This window comes from Scyliorhinus torazame, chromosome 3, assembly GCF_047496885.1.
Source record: "Scyliorhinus torazame isolate Kashiwa2021f chromosome 3, sScyTor2.1, whole genome shotgun sequence".
NCBI classification, from domain to species: Eukaryota; Metazoa; Chordata; class Chondrichthyes; order Carcharhiniformes; family Scyliorhinidae; genus Scyliorhinus; species Scyliorhinus torazame.
In genome coordinates, this window is record NC_092709.1 from 228,960,176 (window position 1) to 228,985,499 (window position 25,324).

General features: G+C 48.0%; 1 long non-coding RNA gene across 1 annotated transcript in view; it reads right to left on the reverse strand.

The window, feature by feature from the left end:
* Window positions 1-13,458: 13,458 nt before the first annotated feature.
* Window positions 13,459-25,324, reverse strand: part of LOC140409581 (uncharacterized) — a 35,761-nt gene continuing 23,895 nt past the window's right edge. The window contains exon 3 of the long non-coding RNA XR_011940405.1: window positions 13,459-13,689. This is a non-coding gene — a long non-coding RNA (uncharacterized lncRNA). The remainder of the gene's footprint in view (window positions 13,690-25,324) is intronic.

A 25,324-nucleotide genomic window follows, 5' to 3' on the forward strand; every position in this document is an offset into this window, starting at 1 on the left:
AGCAGGCAGGTTCCACCACTCATACTACAGTATAAGCTACATCCCACCTAGGTACCGCGATATCCCTAATATAGCCTTCAACACCATCCAGGGCAAAGCAGCCCGCTTGATTGCTCTTCCTTCCACAAGCATTCAAACCCTCCACCGCCGACGAACAGTAGCAGCTGTGTGTACCTCTATAAGATGCGCTGCAGAAACTCACTACGGTTCCTTAGACTGCACCTTCCAAACCCACGGCCACTACCATCTTGAAGGACAAGGGCAGTAAATACCTGGGAACACCACCAACTGAAGGTTTCCCTCCAAATCACTCACCGCCCTGACTTGGAAATATATTGCCATTCCTTCACTGTCGCTGTGTCAAAATCATGGAATTCCCTCCCTAAGAGCACAGTGGGTGCACCTACACCTCAGAGACTGCAGCGGTTCAAGAAGGTAGCTCATCACCACCTTCAGATGGGATGGGCAATAAACGCTGGCCAATCCTGTGATGTCCACATCCCATAAAAATGAATTAAAACAATATATTGAGTGTTGTGTTCTTTATTATTCATGTTTGATTGTCTGTAGCATGTTCACTGTGCAGTGTGCTGTTAGTCAAGCCTGTGGGTGTGGCAAAACACAATATTATAAGTCACTATTTTTAAGATGCTCCCTTGCGTTCAGATTATTAACAAATTCTGGGGACTGTTACTCATCACAAAATTTAGTCTGACCTGTCTGCTTTTGTTTCTAAAGCATATCGCTCTAAAAAAAAACATCCGGAAAACATTTGAGAAATTCATTGCCTTTATTAGTTGAACTGTTTTACTTCTCCCAGTCATGTGAAAATAAAAGTTGACCATTATAACCAAATTATTTTAATTAATGCTTCCCAACTCTTACACAGGCCTGACTACATCACTTCACTCAGGTGGGCTGTAGACAACTCTTAGCAGAGTCTATGTGGTCTCTCAGACATTGACATCACCCTGCACAACATTGTTTTGTGTTCATGTCACTATCCAATTAGAACCTTGCATTTGCATAGGATTTCTGCTCTTTTGCATTAATGTCACTGTCCACATGGACATTCCCATGTTGAGTCTTTGAGACCTGGGTCGCGGCGCTGGAATAAAGTGAGAAGAAGGCAATCCTGGGACGGGTTTATGAGCCTTAGACTGTTTCGCATCATGTTGTTTTGTGTAAATGTCGCTTTTTCCAGGTAACAATTAACAATGTTAAACGACTTCCGAGACACCAATTGATTAATTAAACCCCCCCATTAAAAGGTGCATTAGAATAAGGAAGAATATTATCCTCGTTTTGGAGAGCACAAATCTCTGAAATAGCAAATGGATTGTGTCACGGATTTAATTTATCTTGTTGTCTTAATGTCCATGATCAATGTTTTTTGCATGTGAGATGTGTGTATTTTCTTAACCTCCAAGTGGTTGGCCCAATTTAAATAATTCCAGCAGAAAGCTCTTTAGAGATTTTTAAAATGAAGGTCATTTATGATCACACACTTGCCCCAAGGGTTTATAAACACAACATGTGGAATTTTCCCATCATTTGTCAGTATCAAGCTCTGACTGAAAACCAACATATATCTCTCCAGATGCACAGACGAGTTTTCAGGCCAGATTTTCAGCCATTCTGAGCAAAAAGAATCAGAGGGCGTGGTTTATGATGTCACTCAAATAAGGAGAAGAAAACTGTACACAGTACTCCAGGTGCAGTCTCACCAATGTCTTGTACAGTTGCAGCAACATTTCCTTACTTTAATACTCTTTTCCTTTAACTATAAAGGCCAAAATTCCATTTGCCTTCCTTATTACCTGCTATACCTACAAACTTGTTTTCTGTGATTCATGCTTGAGCACACCCAGCTCCCTCTGTACCGAAACACTCTGATGTTTCTCTCCATTTAGATAATTAGTTGTCTTTCCACTTTTCCGACCAAAATGGATAACTTCATATTTATCCACGTTAAACTCCATCTGCCAAATTTTGGCCCACTCAATTGACCTAACTATATCCATTTGTAAATTTCTTATTTCCTCATTGCAACTTGCTATCCCACCTATTTTAGTGTCATCTGCAAATTTAGCTGCAGTACCATCTATTCCTACATCCAGTTCATGAATATATATTGGGCGGGATTCTCCGTTGCCTGACGCCGATATCGTAATCGGTGATCGGACGGAGAATCGACTCCGATGCCCAAATCGGGGCTGTCATCGTTTTGATGCCGGTCAGCCACGCTCTGCCCCCTCGGAAATGGCATAATCACGTCACGTGCCTTTGCAATGGTGTTGGAGCGTCATCTGCTGGCCCTCCCTCGATGCTCCGCCCCCGGTGGGCCATCAGCGGTTGGGAACCCGGCGTGGCGGCTGAGGACTGTGTTCAGTGCCGCCACACTCTGCCGGGACCCGTGCCACTGGCCAGGGGGAGCTTCCGCGCGGACTGGCGGGACTGGTGGAGGGCGACCAAGGGGTGGCCTGTGGGGTCGTGGATGCCGGCGCCATGTTGTACGGCCCGACCACTGCAGGTCGTCAGCTGAGCGCATGTGCGGCCTGGGTCCCGATCATTCTCTGGCTGTTTTTGGGGAGGGAGCTGGGAGTTTCACCTGGCGCTGCCAGTAGCCTCTCACTGGTGCCAGAATCGGTGAGGGGTCGACACCGATTTTTTCATCGAGTTGGCACATGGCTGCTGAAACGGGGAATCCAGCCCATTGTAAATAGTTGGGGCGCGAGGACTGAACCCTGTGGTACTTCACTAGTTACATTTGCCAACCAGAAAAAGACCCAGATATCCCGACTCTCTGCCTCCTGGCGGTTCGCAACTCTTCTATCCAAACTAATAAATTACCCGTAATCCCATGTGATCTGGAGACATGCAGGACAATGGGCGATGGTGGGGTTGGAGAGTAGGTAGAAGAATAATGGGAACTTGGGGGACAATGGGCTATGGTAGCCAGAAATATAAAAACAGAGTTTATAAATATTTTAAAAAGAAAGGAGTTAACAAAGTGAACATCGGTCCGATAGAAAGTGAGTCTGGAGTATTGATAATGGAAAACAAGAAGCTGACAGATGAATTGAACAGGTATATTTCATCAATCTTTACTCTGGATGATACAAATAACATCCCAGAAGCAGCTTTAACCAGGGAATGGAAGCAAGGGAGGAACTCAGGAGAAGTGACACTGAGTAAGTTGTTGGTGCTGTGGGCTGTCTAATGCTCGGGTCCTGATGGATTTCATCCTCGACTCTTAAAGGAAGGATCTAGTGAGATAGATTTTAATTATCCAAAACTCCCTGCATTCAGGGAAGGTCCCATTAGGTTGGAGGATAACAAATGTAACTCCTTTGTTCAAAAAGTCGGGAGAGTTGGAAAGCAGGAAACTACAGGCCAATTAGCTGATCATCTGCCATGGGGAAAATGTTAGAGGCTATTATTCAAGAAGTTATAAAAGGGAACTTGGGTAAGCGCTAGGTAATCAGACCGAGTCAACATGGTTTTGAGAAAGGGAAATCATGTTTAACCAACTTATTAAAGTTCTTTGAGGAAGTAACCTATGCTGTGGGATAACATATTGCCATGGATTGATGATTAGCTGGTTAACAGGAAGCAGAGAGTAGGCTTAAATGGGTCTTTTTCAGGTTGACAAGATGTAACGAGTGGTGTGCCACAAGGATTTCACTGTTTACAATTTATTTCTTGGTAAGGAGGTGGCGTAGTGGTATTGTCACTGGACTAGTAATCTAGAGACCCAGGGTAATGCTCTGGGACCTGGGTTCAAATCCCATCACAGCAGGTGGTGAAATTCTAATTTGAAATTGAATTCAATTCAAAAAATGTTGGAATTAAAAGTCTAATGATGGCCATGAAATTCTCTTCCTGAAAAGGTGGTGAAAGTCTTTGAGCTATAACTTCCTCAGGGTGGATTGCCACTCCGTACCCACTTACCTGCATTACATTTCTTAAATGCCTGCCTCACCCAACCTTTCTCACTCAGGCTGGGTGAAATTCAGGCAGCGTAACAGATCACCAGGACCCACATTGGAGTCCAAAAGGAGCGAGCGAAGCAGGACACATCCCTTCTTTATGGCACTAGCTGTTGTAAAGGAGATGAGTTTAAATGTCCCATTGAAAATAGTAGGGCAGGGAGAATGTAAGTGTCTCAGATAAGTGGATGGGTTTTGTGGGAGGTGGTCAGGGCGAGTGGAGTTGGGTCGGGGTGGGGTGGGTGTCCAGCCAGGTCAGGTCGGGTTGGGGGGGTTCCAGCTGGGTCTGGTCAGGTCGAGGGGTGGGGTGGGGAATCTCATGCGGATGGGGTGGCGAATACAATGGGGGAGGTGCTTAGTGGAAGGGGGCGGTCGGGGAGACCCCTGGGGGTTCACGAGTGTGGCTCAGTCTGGATCTTCAGTTAGAAGTGCTTTTATTTCTTCTAACTCTTTGAGAGTAACTATTCGTGTAATATTGCCAGAATGATCTGAAGGTAGTTGTCATAATATACACCAGTATATCATGGTGCAGACACACACTGATGGACACACAGTGGGACCAATCAACATACACAACACCGCAGCCAATCACCAGTGAGAGCACACGTACTATAAAGACAGGGAGCATCAGAGTTCCCGTTCATTCGAGTAGCAGCTAGCTAGGAGCACAGAGCTCACAGCCTGCAACACAGACATTCACCATGTGCTGAGTGCATCAACTGGTTAGGACAAGGCAAAGGTCTTGAGTTAAAGCAGGTATCGTTTTTACCCACAGTTCAAGTATTTTTAAATAGTTAACCTTTTAATAAAATAGTGTTGCACTACTTCAAGTGTTGGTGACCTGTATGTGATCCAGAACACCCAACACATCATGATACCAGAAGTGGTTGCATACTAGCACTTCTTAGACCTACCTGCAAGTGATCTGCCTTCCGCCAGCATTCCGTCATTCTGCAACATGGACAACATCAGCCCGCCGCCGCTCCGCATCGCCGGCAACCTCGGGGCCAACTGGAAGATTTTCAAACAGCGCTTCCAGCTCTACCTCGAAGCCACGGACAGGGTGGGCGCCTCGGACACCAGAAAGATTGCTCTTCTCCTCTCCACGGCCGGGGACCATGCCATCCATATTTTCAACTCTCACCTTTGCAGATGACGAAGACAAGACGAAGTTCAAGACGGTTCTCCTCAAATTTGACACACACTGCAGCGTTGAGGTGAATGAAAGTTTTGAACGCTACGTGTTCCAGCAGCGTTTGCAGGGTAAGGACGAACTTTTCCAATCCCTTTTAACGCACCTCCGCATCCTTGTGCAATCTTGCAGCTACGGGCCCACCTCCGACTCCATGATACGCGACCAGATCGTTTTCGGTGTTCAGTCGGACACCCTACGTCAGCAGCTCCTCAAAGTAAAGCAACTCACCCTAGCGACCGCCATCGAGACCTGTGTTCCACATGAAAATGCCACCAGTCGGTACTCCCATATACAAGTGGCTGAAACGGCGCGGCAAGGTCCCCACGAGGCGGAACGGGTCCAAGTGATTGAACACCTCCAGGGCCTCAGCCTGGATGAGGGCAGCCATTTCGCATGCTTTTCGCGGACTCCCGTGCTTGTACGCACCAAACGAGGGGCGGCGACATGGAGGAACATAATGCGCAGGCGCGCACCACGCAGGACCGCACGGCGCAGCGAACGTGCTGACGTCACGACGTGCGGCAACTGTGGCTCCGCCCATTTAAAGCGGCAATGCACCGCAAAATCTCGACAATGCCTGCGATGTGGAAGACTTGGCCACTATGCTGCCTGCTGTCAAGCAGCTCAGCCTTCCAACTCATATCGCTTCAGCCAGCCTCGCAGGAATGTTCGGGCAATTCAACCCACGGTCACCGAGTCCGATTCCGACCTCCCACACAGCATTGACACCAAGGACCTGAAGGCGCCTTTTCGAGTCGGTGTCGTAACGAAAAACAGGCTGTCCCCGAAGCAAAGACACCAGCCGCTGTTGGTATACAGCATCGATCCAGACGATGAGTGGTGTGCCACCCTGACGGTCAACCGGTCCCAAATACGATTCCGCCTGGACACTAGTGTCTCCGCCAATCTCATGGCGTGGTCTGCTTTCCAAAGCCTTCGTGTCAAACCAACCATTCTCCCATCGGCCTGCCAGTTATTGGACTACAATGGCAACATCATTCCTGCTACTGGCTCATGCCAACTCGAAGTGATGCACAAGTCACGAAAAGCCATCCTTCCTTTCGAGATCGTGGGCTCCTCGAAGGATTCTGCTTGGCGCACAGACATGCAAATTGGTAAACCTCGTTCAAAGAATTCATTCTCTCCTGATGACACGTCTGCCTTCCAGGATGCTGACTTCAGGGCGCAACTCAACGCCATCATCGACCAGCACCGCGACGTCTTCAAAGGCATGGGCACGCTCCCATATACTTACAAGAGCATACTCAAACAGAACGCCACGCCTGTGGTGCATGCACCTCGCAGAGTCCCAGCACCCCTCAAGGACCGCCTCGAGCAGCAGCTGCAGGACCTCCAAGACCAAGGATGATCTCCAGAGTTACGGAACCAACCGACTAGGTCAGTTCCATGGTGTGCGTAAAGAAGCCTTCCGGCGAGCTCAGAATCTGCATTGATCCAAAGGATCTGAATCGCAACATAATGAGGGAGCATTACCCAATCCCCAAGCGCGAAGTGATCACATGCGAGATGGCTCGGGCCAAGCTCTTCACCAAACTTGACGCCTCAAAAGGATTCTGGCAAATTCAGCGATACAGATACAGCAGGAAATTGTGTACCTTTAACACCCCTTTTGGCAGATATTGTTACAACAGGATGCCGTTTGGGATCATATCGGCGTCAGATGTATTCCACAGGATCATGGAACAAATGATGGAAGGCATTGAAGGTGTTCGCGTCTATGTTGACGACATAATCATTTGGTCCAGGTGGAGCATATCAGTCGCCTCCAGCGCGTGTTCAAACGCATACGGGAGCAGGGCCTATGCCTCAACAGAGCCAAATGCTCCTCCGGCCAGACGGAACTCAAGTTCCTCGGGGACCACATCTCCCAGTTGGGTGTGTGGCCGGATGCGGACAAGGTGGCTGCTATCACAGCCATGAAAAAGCCAGAGGACAAGAAGGCGGTCTTCCAATTTCTGGGCATGGGCAACTTCCTAGGGAACTTCATCCCTAACCTCGCCTCTCATACCACAGCTCTCAGGAACCTGGTCAGGAAGACGACAGACTTCCAATGGCTTCCTGCCCACGAGCGCGAATGGAGAGAACTTAAAACCAAGCTTACCACGGCCCTGGTATTGGCCTTTTTTGCTACAGCGAAAGAGACAAAAATTTTGACCAATGCCAGCCAATCTGGCATTGGGGCAGTGCTCCTGCAACGCGATGAGGCCTCATCATGGGCCCCCGTTGCATATGCGTCACGCGCCATGACCCCCACGGAACAGCACTACGCGCAGATAGAAAAGGAGTGCCTGGGCCTGTTGACTGGTGTCGTCAAATTTCATGATTATGTGTACGGCCTTCCCCAATTCACCGTCGAGACCGACCATCGCCCGCTGGTCAATATAATACAGAAAGACTTGAACGACATGACGCCTCGCCTCCAGCGCATTCTGCTCAAACTCCGGCGATACGACTTTCAGCTCGTATACACCCCGGGCAAAGACCTGATCATAGCCGACGTTCTGTCCAGGGCAGTCAACACCCCGTGTGACCCGGCGGGATTCGTCTGCCAAGTTGACGCCCATGTGGCCTTCGTGGCCTCCAATCTACCGGCCACGTATGAACACCTCGTCCAAATTCGCCGCGAGACTGCGGCTGACGCCCTGCTACAGCGTGTAATGCGCCACCTAACAGACGGGTGGCTCAAGGGCCAATGCCTGCAGTTCTACAACATCAGAGATGATCTGGCAGTAGTCGATGGTGTTCTCCTGAAACTGGACCGCATTGTGATCCCGCACAGCATGCGCCAGCTCGTCTTGGAACAGCTACACGAGGGCCATCTTGGCGTGGAGGAGTGCCGCCGACGGGTCCGAGAGGCAGTGTACTGGCCCGGCATCAATGACGACATCGCCAACACAGTGCTCAACTGCCCCACTTGTCAGCCGTTCCAGCCAGCCCAACCACGTGAGACCCTACAGCCCCATGAGTTGGTCGCGTCTCCTTGGCCCAAGGTCGGCATCGACCTGTTCCATGCGTTGGGCAGGGACTATGTTCTGATTGTAGACTATTTTTCAAACTACCCGGAGGTGGTACGTTTGCACGACATCACATTGTCGGCAGTCATCCGTGCCTGTACGGACACCTTTGCTCGTCACGGCATCCCACTCACTGTGATGTCGGACAATGGCCCCTGCTTCGCGAGCCAATGGTCCAACTTTGCCAGGAGGTACAACTTTGTGCATGTGACATCCAGTTCCCTGTACCCCCAATCCAAAGCGGAGAAGGGCGTCCACATAGTCAAACGGCCCCTTTGCAAGGCTGCCGATGCGGGATCCGACTTCTACCTCACCCTGCTGGCCTATCGCTCGACCCCACTGTCCACTGGCCTTTCGCCAGCCCAGCTGCTCATGGGTCGCACCCTGAAGACGACGGTGACGTCCATTCACGTCCCAGACTTCGACCACGTTCCGGTCCTTCAACGAATGCAACTGTCTCATGCACAGCACAAGGCGGCTCATGACTCCCGTGCAGCTGATCTCCCTGCTCTGGCTCCAGATAACAACGTCCACATCCATCTTCCGGATGGTGGCTGGTCTGCAACTGCTGTGGTTCTTTGGCAGGTGGCTCCCCGCTCGTTCCTGGTTCATCTACCGGATGGTTCCATTCTGCGCCGTAATCGGCGTGCCCTTCATCTCATTCCACCCTCGCCCCGTGATCCTGGTGATCCGTGATCCGGGGCTGGTTTAGCACACTGGGCTAAATCGCTGGCTTTGAAAGCAGACCAAGGCAGGTCAGCAGCACGGTTCAATTCCCGTACCAGCCTCCCCGAACAGGCCCCGGAATGTGGCGACTAGGGGCTTTTCACAGTAACTTAATTGAAGCCTACTTGTGACAATAAGCGATTTTCATTTCATTTCATCCTCCGCCAGTGCCACGCCCTCCTGTTGTCCCTGACCTGGACTATGCAGAGATTCCGGTCGCTCTGCATCCTCCTCACTCTGACGCAGTCCAGCCCATTCCTCAGCTAGTGTCTCCTGACCCACCCTTGAGGCGGTCAACCAGAATTTGTCGCCCACCTCAGAGACTTAATTTGTGAACTTTGTACTAATGGACTCTCTGGTCTGTTCTGTTCTTCCGTTTAATCATTCAAGTGGTTTGCATATAGTGTTCATCTCGTTATTTGTGTGACACACTGTTTTTTTCTGCACCGGGCACCTTCCCATGTAAATAGCTTAGTTTTATGTACATAGTCCTGTAAATATTTCGCACACACGTAGTCAGGAACATTCACCACACACTATTTATTGTCACGCAGGCAAATTTTTTAATATAAAAGGGGGGATGTCATAATATACACCAGTATGTCATGGTGCAGACACACACTGATGGACACACAGTGGGACCAATCAACATACACAACACCGCAGCCAATCACCAGTGAGAGCACATGCACTATAAAGACAGGGGACATCAGAGTTCCTGCTCATTCGAGTAGCAGCTAGCTAGGAGCATAGAGCTCACAGCCTGCAACACAGACATTCACCATCTGCTGAGTGGATCAACTGGTTAAGACAAGGCAAAGGTCTTTAGTTAAAGCTGGTATTGTATTTACCCACAGTTCAAGTATGTTTAAATAGTTAACCTTTTAATAAAATAGTGTTGCTCTACTTCAAGTGTTGGTGACCTGTATGTGATCCAGGACACCCAACACATCAGTAGTGATTTTAATCGCTTTGCCAGATGTTCTCAGCACAGCTCAATTGTCCAGGGGAAGTTAGCTTCTGGACAATTGCCAGGTAAACCTTACCTGAGATCTTCTGAGAGGGATTCCCCAGCACATCTTTGGGGTGGCACAGTGGTTAGCACTGCTGTCACACAGTGCCAGAGACCCGGGTTCAATTCCGGCCTTGGGTGACTGTCTATGTGGAGTTTGCACTTTCTCCCAGTGTCTGTGTGGGTTTCCTCCGGGTGCTCCCGTTTCCTCCCACAGTCCAAAGATGTGCAGATTAGGTGGATTTAATTGATATAATTGCCTCTTAGTGATCAAAGGTTAGATGGGGTTTGGAGGATAGGGTGGAGGAGTAGGTCTAGAGTACTCTTTCAGAGTGCAGACCTGATGGGGCGAATGGCATTCTTCCGCATTGTAGCGATTCTATGATACCCTCCAAATTCGATGCTGGGGAACCAGGAAGTTACAGACCAACTTTGAATTTTTTTAGGGGACAGATGGATAGATTTTTTGTATGCAAGGGGGTTCTAGGTTATTGTGTATAGAGCAGATTTGAGCTTACTCTCAGGTCAGCCTGACATTATTAAATGGTGAAGCAGGCTGAAGGGCAGATGGTCTATTCCTGCTCCTTGTTCTTGTATTCGCAAGGTGGGGTTGGAGAGGGTGTGGAAGGATGACGGAGACATAGGGGACAATTGGCTATATTGGGGCTGGAGGGGTTTGGAGAAAGGAGAGATGGGGGGCGATGACAGGCAGCGAGGAGACCAAGGGTGGGAAAGCTGGAACCCGACATGGAAGACTGGCGCGCATGCACAGAAGGGGGTTGATGAGAAATGAAGTGCATGAATAGGGATTCCTCCCCTGCCAACTCGGTGACTTCCTTTTCGAATTTGGAGAGCTCCTGTATGTCGGCCATCCTTCCTCCAACTGGGATCTCTCCCTCTTGTTGTGGCCCCGATTGTCCTGCATAAAGACAAATGGATCAAGTGTGATGAGGTGAGATGGAGGAGAGGTTGGGAAGCATCCCGTGTTGCTGAGACCTCCCCATAAGGACTGGGGGTAGAATTAGTTCGGCATGGTAAATTAGATTTTTGGTGATTTAAAGTGCCCTTGAGGCCCCGTTGACTGGTGGGACCAGAAGATCCCACCGCTGGCCAATGGCGAGCCACTCCCGCCATCATCAAACACACTGCGAATTGCGCAGAAAATCCCGCCCAATATTTTTGGGTGTCATTTAAATATGGTGCTCGGTCCTTTGACCACCATTAGGTAATGAGGTGGTGGATGAATCAGTACCTGTCCCACCATGTGATTTAGAGAGCTACTCGCTGATGCATAATTAATTAGCTTCCAAACTGAAATCAGGCATGAATTCCCACCACACTGCCCAGCGGGAAACACACCACAGAACCCCACTGCCATCGCACTTCGCCTCAAAAACAGAAAACTCTTGTCAGTCGCTTCTTAGATGAGTTGATTCTTTTGGTTGACGTGAAGGTCTTGTAAGGAGAGGTTTCTCAGTAAGCTGCAATGCTTCTTGTAGTTGAATTTCCAGGAGGTAGGTTCCCCAGTGAAACCTAAATGGGAACAGTCCGCAGAGTCCTTTTCCCATTTTCAAGGTATTGATGTTTATTACCTAGCCTGCTTAGTTGACTGCAGCTGATTCAATGGTTTTCTGATGGTCTCGCTGTCTCTGCAGAGATTATTCTTGCCGCTTTAAAAGTAGGCACCAAACATGGCTGATTCACCCATGTGACCTGTTGCAAGTCCAATGTCCTTTTCCAAATAACGTGGGTGGTCAGATCAATAAACATCCTGGACGTCATTCTCCGCCGGCGGGAGTCTCCGTTTTGCCGGCGCCCGGGGGTTTACCGACGGCGTGGGGCTGTCCCACAATGGGAAACCCCATTGACCGGCCGGTGTTACGGAGACTCCCGCCGGCCGGTCGGCGCAAAAATGTGGCGGGGTGGGTAGGAGAATTTCGCCCCTCGTTTTGTCAGTTGACCCTTTGAAATTTTACTCAACCTAGGTTTGGATGAAGGATCACCATAATACAATGGGAGGTTGATGAGGATGCCTTCACATTCGTCTAACATATATTAAGTTTTATGTGTCTTTTGTCCATGTGAACCAAAAGGATGAAGTGGCTGGTTTGTTGCCCTTCCATCCTTAAAACAAAGGGATGTGCAGATTTCCCAAATGGCTGTGATGGTCCAAATGTAATAAGATAACATCAGCTTTCGTCTCAGGACTGTCTGGAGCTGATACTGCCAAAGGTCACATGATTGGCAGCAGCCATTTGAACAATCTGTTTGTGTTCAACATTTTAAAGTATTGTGTGAAAGTTCATGATATACTGGAACACGACAATCGGAAGATCTATTGGAAATAAAGCTAACTTTAACGATACTTGCTAAATTTTTCTTTGCTTTTCATAAAAGTTAATTTGATATAACACTTAGATTCCCAATATTCTTTTTTCCATTTTAATTACAAAAGCAAGTATTTTTACAGATTTCTTGGGCGCGATTCTCCACTCCCGCGCCGGTTGGGAGAATCGCCTGGGCTGCCAAAATTTCCAGGGATGCCGGTCCGACATCCTCCCGCGATTCTCCCAAGCGGCGGGAATGGCCCGGTCAAGTTCCGTGGGCCGCAGGCCGGAGAATCGCCGGAGACCCCCAAAATGGCGATTCTCCGGCACCCCCGCTATTCTCAGGCCCGGATGGGCCGAGCGGCCAGGCCAAAACGGCGGGTTCCCCCCGGCGCCGCCCACACCTGGTCGCTGCCGTCGGGAACAACGCGCGAACGCTGGGGGGGGCGGTCTACGGGGGTGCAAGGGGGGATCCTGCACCGGGGGGTACCTCAAATGTGGGGTGGCCCGCGATCGGTGCCCACCGATCATTGGGCTGTCCTCTCTGAAGGAGGACCTCCTTCCTTCCGCGGCCCCGCAAGATCCGTCCGCCATCTTCTTGCGGAGCAGACTTAGAGAGGACGGCAACCACGCATGCGCGGATGACGCCAGATATGCGGCGCCGGCCGCGTCATCTATGTGGCGCCGCCTTTACGCGAGCGACAAGGCCTGGCGCGTGTAGATGACGCGGCCCCGATCCTGGCCCATTGTCAGGGCCTGAATCGGTCAGGATCGGGGCCGTTTTGCGCCGTCGTGAATTTCGACGGCGTTCACGGCAGCGCGGCCACTTCGGCGCGGGAGTGGAGAATCCCGCCACTTGTGTCTTGAATAATTATACCACATGGTGTGTAAAGTGCAACTTTGAAAATATTGTTACTGGATTCCATTGCGTAAACCTCAAAACAAGGTGGCACATTATGCTTGCTATCAGAGAAATCTATTGGTGGTTAGTTATAGCCCTCTACTTCTTAAGAAATCTGGCGACCTCCTCATCAATATAGTCAGCAGATTGATTACTAAAGACACGTGCCAACTGACTGGGATGAACCTTGAATGTAAAGCAGTAACCAGAAAATATAGCTATAACAATGAACTTTATCAATATCAATATCTCAATTCCAGTGATGCAGGTCCTGGCAGAATCCCTATCTCTGGTGAGAAATAGGTAGCTTAAAGTTACAACCCATGACTCCAGTGGTGAAATGTCATTTCCAGTCTAGCAGGTGGGATTGTTCATGATAAGAGCTGCTGCATAGCCGTTTGCTAATAAAAAATCTGATCTCTTGAAAATTTCGACTGACTCAGCATCCACAACCTTTCAGTGCACGAATGCTGCAATACCATCACCGTCCAGATTTCACTCCTAAATGGCTCCAATTTAAAAACAGATATTTTTATTGAAAAGCTTTTCCTAATAAACGGAATAATATTATAATATTATAATATAAAACAGATACTTCAAATTACACCGTAAAGAGAACACAATCACCAATCAAGAACACATCCAACCTTAAACCCCCCCCGCCCCCAATATTAACCTAAAACTTCCTTAAAACTGACAGTGACTAACTCTTTGAAAAGTAAATGAATGGCTGCCAACTTAGGTAGAAGTTGGGCTATAAACGAGGCAAAGGTAAGGGCATGCGCCTTTACCCTCATCTGATACCCCGAAAATGGCCACCAGGGGACATGGCTCCAGTTCGACATTAAGTATCTCTGACGCGGTGTTGAAGAAAGAGACCCGAGGGATGGTGGTGGTGCCAAGAGAAAAGAGCAAAAAGCCTTACGCAAAAAATCATGAATCTGAAAATATCTAAACAGATTGGTCCCAGGGAGTTGAAATTTTTTCGACAGCTCCTCAAAACTGGCAAACCTTCCCTCCACAAACAAGTCCCCAAACCTCGCCAAGCCTGTCTCCCCACACGTCAAGTCTAAGCCTGCTGGCACAAAGAGATGATTACTACAGATGGGGGCCAACAACAACATGGAACAAAGTTTAAAATGCTGTCTGAACTGCTTCCAGATTCTCAGGATGGACACCATTACTGGATCCGAAGAAAATCTCGCAGGAGCGAACAGAAGCCAGGCAGTTACTAAAGCACCTAAACTCGAGCCACGACAAGGATTCCCCTCCATTTGTCCCAATACGGAACTCGGATCACCAAGTGACCCCGGCACTTTCTCAATATTGGCTGCCGAAAAATAATATAACAAATTGTGTAAAGCTAAACCACCTGACTGTCTATCCCTCTGGAGAAACACCCGACGGATTCTTGGGGTTTTACCCACCCAAATAAAAGAAGACACTAATTTGACAGAGAAGAATTTGGGGAGAAAAGTGGGGAGACACTGAAAAAGAAAAAAAAATCTCGGGAGGACATTCACTTTAATAGTCTGAACCCTGCCAGCCAAGTACAGGGGGAGGAGGCTATCCCATTTCTGCAAGTCAGATTTGACCCCATTCACCAGAATAGCATAATTTAGTTTATGGAATGAGGCTAAATCGTGGGCCACCCAGATTCCCGGATAATGAAAGTTAGATCTGGCCAGACGAAAAGGCAACATCCCTAGATAGTCTCCCTTCCCCTGGGGGGTTAACTGGAAAGTATTCGCTCTTGTCCAAATTCAACTTATACCCAGAGAAGGAGCCAAAATTCCTAAGTAACTTCATAATCGCTTCCAGAGTGGATACTGGGTCCATAATATGAAGAAGATCATCTGCATACCAGGACATCCGATGCTCCCTCCCTCCCCAATTTATCCCCTTCCAGTTACTGGAAGATCTTAGCGCTATGGCCAGCGGTTCAATTATTAAAATAAATAGAAGTGGAGATAATGGACATCCCTGCCTCGTATCCCTATTCAGTGCATTCATGCGAACACTAGCAGTGGGGGCTCCAAACAGTAAACAAATCCAGGATATCAGCTTTTGCCCAAAATCAAATCTCTCAAGAATCCTAAAGAGATATCCCCTCTCCACCATATCAAATACTTATACGGCATCCATGGAAGTAATCCACTCCGGTTCAGGCACTGGAGAGGGGGAAAGGACAGTATTTAATAGCCAGCATATATGGGCAGCACGGTGGCACAGTGGTTAGCACTGCTGCCTCACAGTGGAAAAGTCCCAGGTTCGATTCCCGTTTGGGTCACTGTCTGTGCGGAGTCTGCACTTTCTCCGTGTCTGCGTGGGTTTCCTCCGGGTGCTCCAGTTTCCTCCCACAAGTCCTGAAAAACGTGCTTGTTAGGTGAATTGGACATTCTGAATACTCCCTTAGTGTACTCGAACAGGTGCCGGAGTGTGGCGACTAGGGGCTTTTCACAGTAACTTCATTGCAGTATTAATGTAATAATAATCTTTTTTTGTCACAAGTAGGCTTATATTGCAATGAAGTTAAAAAGCCCCTAGTCGCCACATTCCGGCGCCTGTTCGAGTACACAGAGGGAGAATTCAGAATGTCCAAATTACCTAACAGCACATCTTTTGGGACTAGAGGGAGGAAACCGGAGCACCCGGAGGAAACCCACGCAGACACAGGGAGAACGTGCAGACTCCACACAGACAGTGACCCAAGTCGTGAGAAGAGATCTACCCACCACAAAAAGTCAATACCTGAGTAAACCTGATGGACATGGGAGAAAAAAGAAAAGTCTTTATCCCTCGCGTGTAGAAAATGCCATGGATCTGCCCCCCATCTGCTCCATGAAAGCCAACAACACCTTTCTATCCCTGATGGAGTCAGAGATTTGGGCCTGGATCGATCCATCCTGGGCTCCAGAACACAGTTTAGGTCCCCCCCCACAAGATTAGCTGATGCGAGTCCAAATCAGGAATGGAGGCAAGCACCCTGTTAATAAAACCCATATCGTCCCAATTTTCTTTTCCAATTAAGGGGAAATTTAGCGTGGACATCCACCTACCCTGCACACATTTGGGTTGTGGTGGTGAGACCCACGCAGACACAGGGATAATGTGCAAACTCCACATGGACAGTGACCTGGGTTGGGATCGAACCCGGGACCTCAGCACGGTGAGGCAGCAGTGCAAGCCATTGCGCCACGGTGCCATCCTATATGTCCCAGTTTGGAGCATAAACATTAACCAGGGGGCAGCACGGTGGCACAGTGGCGATGCTAAATTGCCCTTTAATTGGAAAAATTTAATTGGGTACTCTAAATTTATAAAAAAATAAAAATAAACATTAACCAGGACAAACGAGGCACCCGCCAAGGACCCACTAAGAATCACGGGTGGGATTCTCCGACCCCCCCGCCGGGTCGGAGAATCCCCGGGGGGCGGCACGAATCCCTCACCGCCGCTCTGACGGCGGCTGCCGTATTCTCCACGGCGGTTTTTGGATGGGGGTGGGGATTACGTCACGCCGGTCAGGGCAGTTGGCAGCGGGCCTCCCGGAAGTTCTCCGGGCCCCAATGAGCCGAGCGGCCTTTTTTCGCCAGTCCCGCCGGCGTGGATTGGACATGGTCCCACATGGCAAGACCTGGCAGGTAGATTGGGTGGTGTGATCCTCGGGGGAGGCATGGGGGGATCCGACCCCGGGGGGGGGGGGGTCCCCACGGTGGCCTGGCCCGCGATCGGGGCCCACCGATCCACGGGCGGGCCTGTGCCGTGGGGGCAGTTCTTCCTTCCGCACCGGCCCCTGTAGGGCTCCGCTATGGCTGGCGCAGAGAAGATACCCCGATGCGCATGCACCAGAACATGCCGGCGTTTCTGCGCATGCGCTAACTCGCGCAGTCCCTTTGGCGCGGATGTGCGGAGAATTCCTCTAATTCCGGTCGGCCCGATGCCGGAGTGGTTCGCGGCGTATATTACGTTGGCGTCGGGCCATTGCGCCAATTCGGGAGAATCCCGCCTCACATGTCTACCATTAGAGTCCACCAAGATCTCAGCAACCGAATGAAACACTTGTCTCACCCACCTTTCCTCCTGTCTGGTCCCTGACCCACAAATGAGTCTCCTGCAGAAACATCACATCAGCATTAAAACTTTTAAGGTGAGCAAATACCCTCAACCCTTTCATTGGGCTGTTCAAAGCACTTACATTCCAGGTGACCAAACGAATTGGGGGCCTCTCGCTGCCCCCCCTCGATCTGGAGTCAGCCATTCCCACCAAGAGGGATTGTTACTTAGAGAGTACAGACACCAGGCCCACCCAAGATGGCCACCAGCAAGACAAAACAAAGAAAAACCTGGAGTCACCATCAGCAAACTATCCCTGCCCCCATCCCCCTTCCCACCACCTCCCTGCCCTCAAACAATACCACACCCAAATATACACACAAAGAACAGTAAGGTGAACAAAACCATTAAAACGTACTTCGACTGACACTAACCCCAAACAAAACAAAAATACTAAGCTCATTATCTAAAACAAAACGAATATAATGAGCTGCAGTCACCCCCATTGCTCCGCTCCCATTAACTAACTCTTCGGCTAGCAGGGAGGCTCCTGCCCAGAGTGAAGAAAGTTGTTAACAGGCACAAAGTATTCAAAAAAAACTTTAAACATGGTACTCCAACAGGGAGCTATATATTTCTCATAACAGTTATAACACGTAGAACAAAACCCCCCCATAACTTTAAACCCCCCACTCAAATCCAACTTTTGAAACACTCAATTCACACAAGAACAAAGAGATGCAAACATGTACATGGAACCCCAACAACTCCTCTTTTCCACATGCCGTCCCCCAACATCCAAACATCTCAATCAACTAGCACCCAACCCAGGCGTTTTTACATATGAATCCGCCTCCTCCAGCGCATCCAAAAAATAATAATTCTCCTCAAAAGTGACTCTAAGCCACACTGGGTACATCACCCCAAATCGGACTCCACTTTTATCCAGATCCACTTTGGCCTTGTTAAACGTTGCCCACTCCCTTGCCCACGTTTGCTCCGCTCCAACATCTTAATAAAACCTGATAGCGTTGCATTCCCATTTATAGTCTCAATGTTCCTTAGCCCATCTCAGGATCCGTTCTTTTTCCTGGAAGCTTTGAAACTTCACATTGCTGTTCGCGGTGATTCATTGGGACGGGACTTCTGTCGGAGTGTCCGGTGGGCTCAATCCAGCCCAGGAGGGGATGTAAATACACCTTCTCCCACCATCTTCCCAAAGAACTTCTCAAATATTCAGTGGGAGTTGGGCCTCCCATCCCCTTTGCAAACCCCACAACTCGAATATTCTGCCTCCTGGAATTATTCTCTAAATCATCCACTTTGGCCTTCAGTGATTTATTCACATCAGCCATCAGAGACATCTCAGCTTTTGGAGAGGCAGTCATTCATTATGGCTCGAAAGAGTCACCGCCACACCCTGAATGGCAGCATCATGTACTTTTGCCATCTCGTTGGTCTTCTCTAACCCCAAGTGAGCCAGGACCTCCTCCATCGATGTACGGAGATCCCCTGACACAACCCGCCATTGCTTTTCAAATTCCACCACCAAGATGCCGTTAAGCATCTCGGCCGTTAGCGTGGTGGCTGGAGCCCCAAAAGCTGCCTCTGCCACTTTCTCCATGGAAGAGAAGAGAAGCCTCTGATTCAATCAACAAACCTCTGCCTTTAAGTTTCTTTGCCTTGGTCATTCTGGGCATTTCTCTTGCACCATCAATCAAGTGGGTTTTTAAACAAAAATAGACCCAGAAACTGAGCAAAAAGGGCTAAAATACAGAACCCTAGCGGGAGCCACCTTGTGTAGATCTCCCCCCCCCCGCCCCCCTCCCCCCACCCCACCCGCCAACATGCCGCCTTCAGAAGTAATGGCTCTAATTTTAAGATCGGGCCTCTTGATCTGGATTCTCTCATGAGAGGAAATAATTTCGCCCTCTCTATTTTATCAATTCTCAATTAAATCACCCCTCATTCTTCTAAATTCAAAGGAATACAGCCCAAGTGTATTTAATCGTCTTTACAATTTATTCCTTTAAACATTCGCATATTTCAATTATATCTGTGCTGTACCCCTTCCAGGACCAATATAATCCTCCTGAGATGCGGCAGAAAGCACTGAGCACAGTACTCTAGACATTAGATTGAGTATCGAAGACACTGTTGCAATCCATTTCTTTGCAATGAAATCTAGACAAATGAAACCCTCTCCAAACAAAACAGACAAGCTCAAGGAAGAAAAGCAGAGGCATGTGATTAACATAGCACATTAATTATGCTCTAATTCAGAGTTCATACCTGTTCATTTAATTCTGTTATTGCAAGTAGAGGCAATACTCACAAGCAATGTGTCTTAACGTGAATTTCAGAAGAGCTTCTCATATAAGTGTGATAATATCAGTTCCCAAACCAATCATCTTTGTGGCCAGTTCACAATGGAATCGTTAGGTTAGCAGCAGTAGCTCTGTGCTATGTCTCAACACTTGGGAAAACGCTGCAGGGAAGAGTACTGGCCAAGTGCTAGTGTTTCCAGTTCCACCACCATCCTCCACCAACCCCATACACACATTTTTATTTTGAACTCAATCGAAGACAATGACCCCAAATACTCTCGGTTTGAAAGAAACAGCGCAGTACAAAAACTCAAGTATTTATTTAAAATTGCAAATATGAACCAATTTAATATCGCATGAGGTTATCCCTCCTTTTTGAAAGTCACCATCAAAGTATAGATGATGGTGCAAGGGAATAGAATTTGCTTCAAAAGCTGCTTTGGACACTAGGCGTAGCTCTGGTCTTGGTAGGGGTAGATCTATAATTAAAGGCTGGACACCCAGGAGTGAAAGAAAAATATGATTCCTCTTGTCAGTATTCTAATTTCTCTTTATTAACATGAGTTGACTTGATACTGAAAAGTAATCATTTGCATTCCGCATGAAAAACCAATGGAATTACTGTGACCCTCTAGGGTAGATGCTGTGTAATGCACGATAGATGGGAGTGGGACTAGCAATCTAATGTGGACCACAAGTATGAATTTTAGCCCCACCTGACAGGAGTGTTTCAGGTTTGCAGGAAACAGCTTTCATCATCCAAGTTCTCCATTGTTTATGCCCCCAGGGAAAATATGTAATTATTGCTCAATTTCTGAACAACACCATGGTCTCGGCTGCTGGAAAAGGCCTACATTTTAAATTCTGATTCGTTATTTGCCTTCCATCAAATGAACGATATTTTTAAAACTGCAAACAGCTAAATAAGTCTTTCTACTTTGTGAAATTCACTATGAAAGTTATAGATGAGAGTTTAAATTCTGATCAGCAGCTCTGTGTTATCATCTGATTCAATATTTCTCACTGATTCCGAGATTTAGAACTGAAATACGTCAGGGTGTTAACAATACAGTTCAAAACAAAATTAACATTGAACAATCGGCACAATATGTTTTGCAAGTCAATCCACCTGCATGAATTTTGATTGGTCTCTCCAATGGAGAGATAATTTTACAGTCTTCTAAAAGATAGCTCCTTCTAGGATATACTTTGCATTGTTTGCATCACTTGCATTAACACTAATGAAGCAGGATTAAAAGCATTGGCAGAGATTAGGGAACATAGTCGGTTAGTATACTTCCTTTTGTGGTGGAATCTGAGACTGAATTCAGCTCACAACAATGTGAAAAAAGTCTGTTCTGTTTACTAGTTGTAAAGTTCCTAAAGTAAATGGGTTTGGATAGATTGGGCAGCACGATAGCACAAGTGGATAACACTGTGGCTTCACAGCGCCAGGGTCCCAGGTTCAATTCCCCGCTGGGTGACTGTCTGTGCGGAGTCTGCACGTTCTCCCCGTGTCTGCGTGGGTTTCCTCCGGGTGCTCCGGTTTCCTCCCACAGTCCAAAGATGTGCAGATTAGGTGGATTGGCCATGATAAATTGCCCTTGGTGACCAAAAAGGTTAGGAGGGGTTATTGGGTTACGGGGATAGGGTGGAAGTGAGGGCTTAAGTGGGTCGGTGCAGACTCGATGGGCCGAATGGCCTCCTTCTGCACTGTATGTTCTATGATTGAATCCTGTCCTTTTATAGACATGGCTCCATGAAACAGAACTGTTCACAATTTGATATTAAATTGATCATCGCCCCCATACAGCCCATAAGGATGTGCAGTGATAAAGTATCCACAAGATTTGCCGAATTTCCCCTGAACCCACCCGTATTTTCATTCTTCAAGTTATTACTAGCTTCCTGATGTTCTCCTGCACAGGTCTACCCCATAACAAAGTCTTGCACCTAAAGGCACAAGAGAAATACAAAGCCAGATACATGCCCAAGAGGCTATCTGTAGCAGTGGTGGCTATGGACTGGTGCCTTCTGGATGCGATACAAAAGCAGCCGCTGGAAGGTCTCCTCCTAGGGCGGCATGGTGGCACAGGCATTGCTGCCTCATAGCGCCAGGGAACCGGATTTGATTCTGGCCTTGGGTGACTGTGTGAAGTTTTCATGTTCTCCCCGTGTCTGCGCATGTTTCCTCCTGGTGCTCTGGTTTCCTCCCACAGTCCGAACATGTGCAGGTTAGGTGGATTGGGCATGATCAATTGCCCCATAGTGCCGTAAAAGGTGAGGTGAGGTTACAGGGATAAGGCAGGGGTATGGGCTAGGTAGAGTCCTCTTTCAGAGAGTCGGTGCAGACATGATGGGCCGAATGGCCTCCTTCTACAGTATAGTGTTTCGAAACCAATAGCACTGGCTTTTTGGAAAGGAAGTTTCTACATTCTTGATGGCTACAGGTTTGTACCCAGGTTCTGCTGGGAATGTGGAATTTAAATAGACTTGGGACCAGGAGTAAGGTTCACTTTCAATAGATGTCCCTACTTTTCATTATCCAATCAGCAGAGACCCAGGAAAATTAGGCAGTGAGATGTTCCTGCCCGCTTTTCATACCAGTTGCACTACTTGTCAGAGCGAGTACTCTGCTTTCCCCTTTTTATACCCTTCAAAAGTCCCCTTCAGCCAATAAGTAGTGAAGTCTTAGGTTAGATTCTCAGGTAGGATGGCAGCAGAGAATGAGAAGAGAAAATGTGGCAAGGTCCACTACCACCTCATTACGTGGGTGTGCCAGCCCTGACTCAGTTGGTAGTGCTCTGGCTATTTGAAAGCTCTCCAAGTGCTCTCACTCCCTTGTTCTTTGAAAAAACGATCCAATTTGTTCACTATGTGACGCTTTTCCTAAATCCCTGTATATTTCTCCATACTCAAGTTACATTCGCGCCACACAATTGCCAGGCAATAACCATCTCCTACAAGAGAGGATCTAACTATTGCCCCTTGACATTCAATGGCATTACCATAGCTGAATCTCCCACAATCAACATCCCAGGGGTTACTATTGATCAGAAACTGAACTGGACTAGCCATATTAATACTGTGGCTACCAGGGCAGGTCAAAGACTAGGAATCCTACGGTAAGTAACTCACCTCCTGACCCCCCCAAAGCCTGTCCACCATCTACAAGGCACAAGTCAGGAGTGTAATGGAATACTCTCCACTTGCCTGGATGAGTGCAGCTCCAACACTCAAGAAGCTCGACCATCCAGGACAAAGCAGCCCGCTTGATTGCTCCCCCTTCCACAAACATTCAAACCCTCCACCACCGGCGAACAGAGGCAGCCAAGTGTACCATCTACAAGATGCACTGCAGTAGGGTGCTCTTTCCAAGAGCCGGTGCAGACTCAATGGGCCGAATGGCCTCCTTCTGCACTGTAAATTTAATGATAATCTATGATTAATCTAGGACAAAGGTTCGGCACAACATCGTGGGCCGAATGGCCTGTTCTGTGCTGTATTTTCTATGTTCTATGACTTATCAAGGTTCTTTATACAGCACCTTCCAAACCCACTACCACTACCATCTAGAAGGACAAGAGCAGCAGATATCTGGGAATCGCACCACCAGGAGGTTCCCCTCTAAGTCACTCACCACCCTGACTTGGAAATATATTGCCGCTCCTTCACTGTTGCGGGGGCAAAATCCTGGAACTCCCTCCCTAACAGCACAGTGGGTGTACCTACACCTCAAGGACAGCAGCGGTTCAAGAAGGTAACTCACCACCACCTTCTGAAGGGCAACTAGGGATGGGTAATAAATGCTGCCCTAACCAGTGATGCCCACATCCCATAACTGAATTTTAAAAAATGATCTAATCCCTTTTGGAAAATTATTATTGAGTCTGCTTCCACCATATGTTCTGACAGTGCATTCCCAATCATAGTCACTGCTATGTAAAAACAATTTGTCCACACCACCCCCATGTTCTTTGGCCAATAATTTTAAATCTGTGTCCTCTGTTAATGTCACCCTGGCAGTAGAAACTGTTTCTTCCTATTTACCTTATCAAGATCATTTTGAGTATCTCTATTAAATCTCTCCTTACTTTTCTGTTGTAAGGAGCACAATTCCAGCAGCACTAGATTCTCCAGATAACTGAAGTCTCTCATCTCTACTACCATCCTAGTCATTCTTATCAGCACCTTCTCCAAGGCCTTACATTTCTGATCTTCAGGACATTTTTGTCCCTTGAGCGGCCCAACATTAATGCTGCAGAAGAAGTCATATTGGAGCCGAAACATTGGCCGAAATTTTCCGTCCTCTTTCGCGGCTGGGATTTTCCAGTGCCACTGAGAGGGAATGGAGTTTTGGCTGGAAAGTCAAGTTTTCCGTTCTCGCTCGCAATGGGTCCCGCCACTGACGAGTCCGGAGAATCCCACCCATGAACTCTGTTTCTCTCTCCACAGATGCTGCCAGAGCTGCGACGATTTTCCAGCATTTTCTGTTTTATCTCCTTTTCCTGCATCTAGTCATGTGATCCATGATTTGAAAGTTGTTTTGGCCAAGGTCAAGTCGAAAAGAATGTTTCATTCCCCTCTAATATACCTCACAAGTAAAACAAAGTCATAATTTGTAAAATTTAAAACTATTCAGAAACCATGGGGGATTATTCTACTCCATAACCTTTCAGGACTCTCAACAAATCTCCATTCTGTCATGGAAGAAAGACTCTACCGGAAGTATGCACATCTGCGTTAACTGAGGAGGTTGAGGGCTGTATCAAATTGAAAGAAAAGGCATGTTGCTAGTTTTGTAGTAGGCCAAAGTATTGGGAAAGTTCTAGAAACCAGAAAGGCGTGACTAAAGAAAAAGGAAGAAATTGGAGTATGAGCGAAAACTAGCAAGAAATATAAAAACTGGCAGTAAAAGCTTCTACTCATATGTAAAAAGGAAAAGAAAAGCTAAAGTAAGGAATTTCCCTTGGAGGATGTAACTGGGAAACTAACCAGGGGAAATAAGGAAATGGCAGAGAGAAAATAGAAAATCAAGGGGCAAAGGGGAGTGAAGACTTAAAATAATCACTATCACTAAAGAAACATAATGGGAGCATTAGTGGGGCTTAAAGATGACACATCCCCAGGACCTGATGGCTTGCACCCTCGGTTCTTAAAAAAGGTGGCTGCAGAGATAGTGGATGCATTGGTTGTAAATTTCTAAAGTTCCCTAGATCCGAGAAATTCCCGGTAGATTGGAAAAAAGCTGATGCGACCATCAATTCACACGAGACGGAGAGTTGAAGTGAACAGTGGCTTTAATCAGCTGGAACTGTGTCGGCCTGCGACTGCTCTGCACTGAGAGCCGCCTGCAGGGCAGCTATCTATATACCTCCCCCAAGGGGGCGGAGCCCACAAGGGCACCAACATGATACAATGCAGTGTAATACAATACAATGGTCCATAGGTGGAGTCCACAAGGGCAACAACATAGTACAATACAATACAGTGGTGAATGGCTCCCATAATACATTCACCACATTCACCCCCTGTTAAAAAATTGAAGTCCAGCGGGAGTGAAGTGACTCACAGGTTGAGTCTGTCCGGCGCCCTGATCGTGCGCTGCAATCGCCTGAGATCTGGTTTCGCTGTGGGCACGGGTGTTGAACTTGACTGTGCGGGCATGGGTGTTGAACTTGTCGATGCGGACATGGGTGTGGAATCCGGGAGTATCTCTTCTGGAGCTTCATCCCTGTAGGTCGGCGATGGGG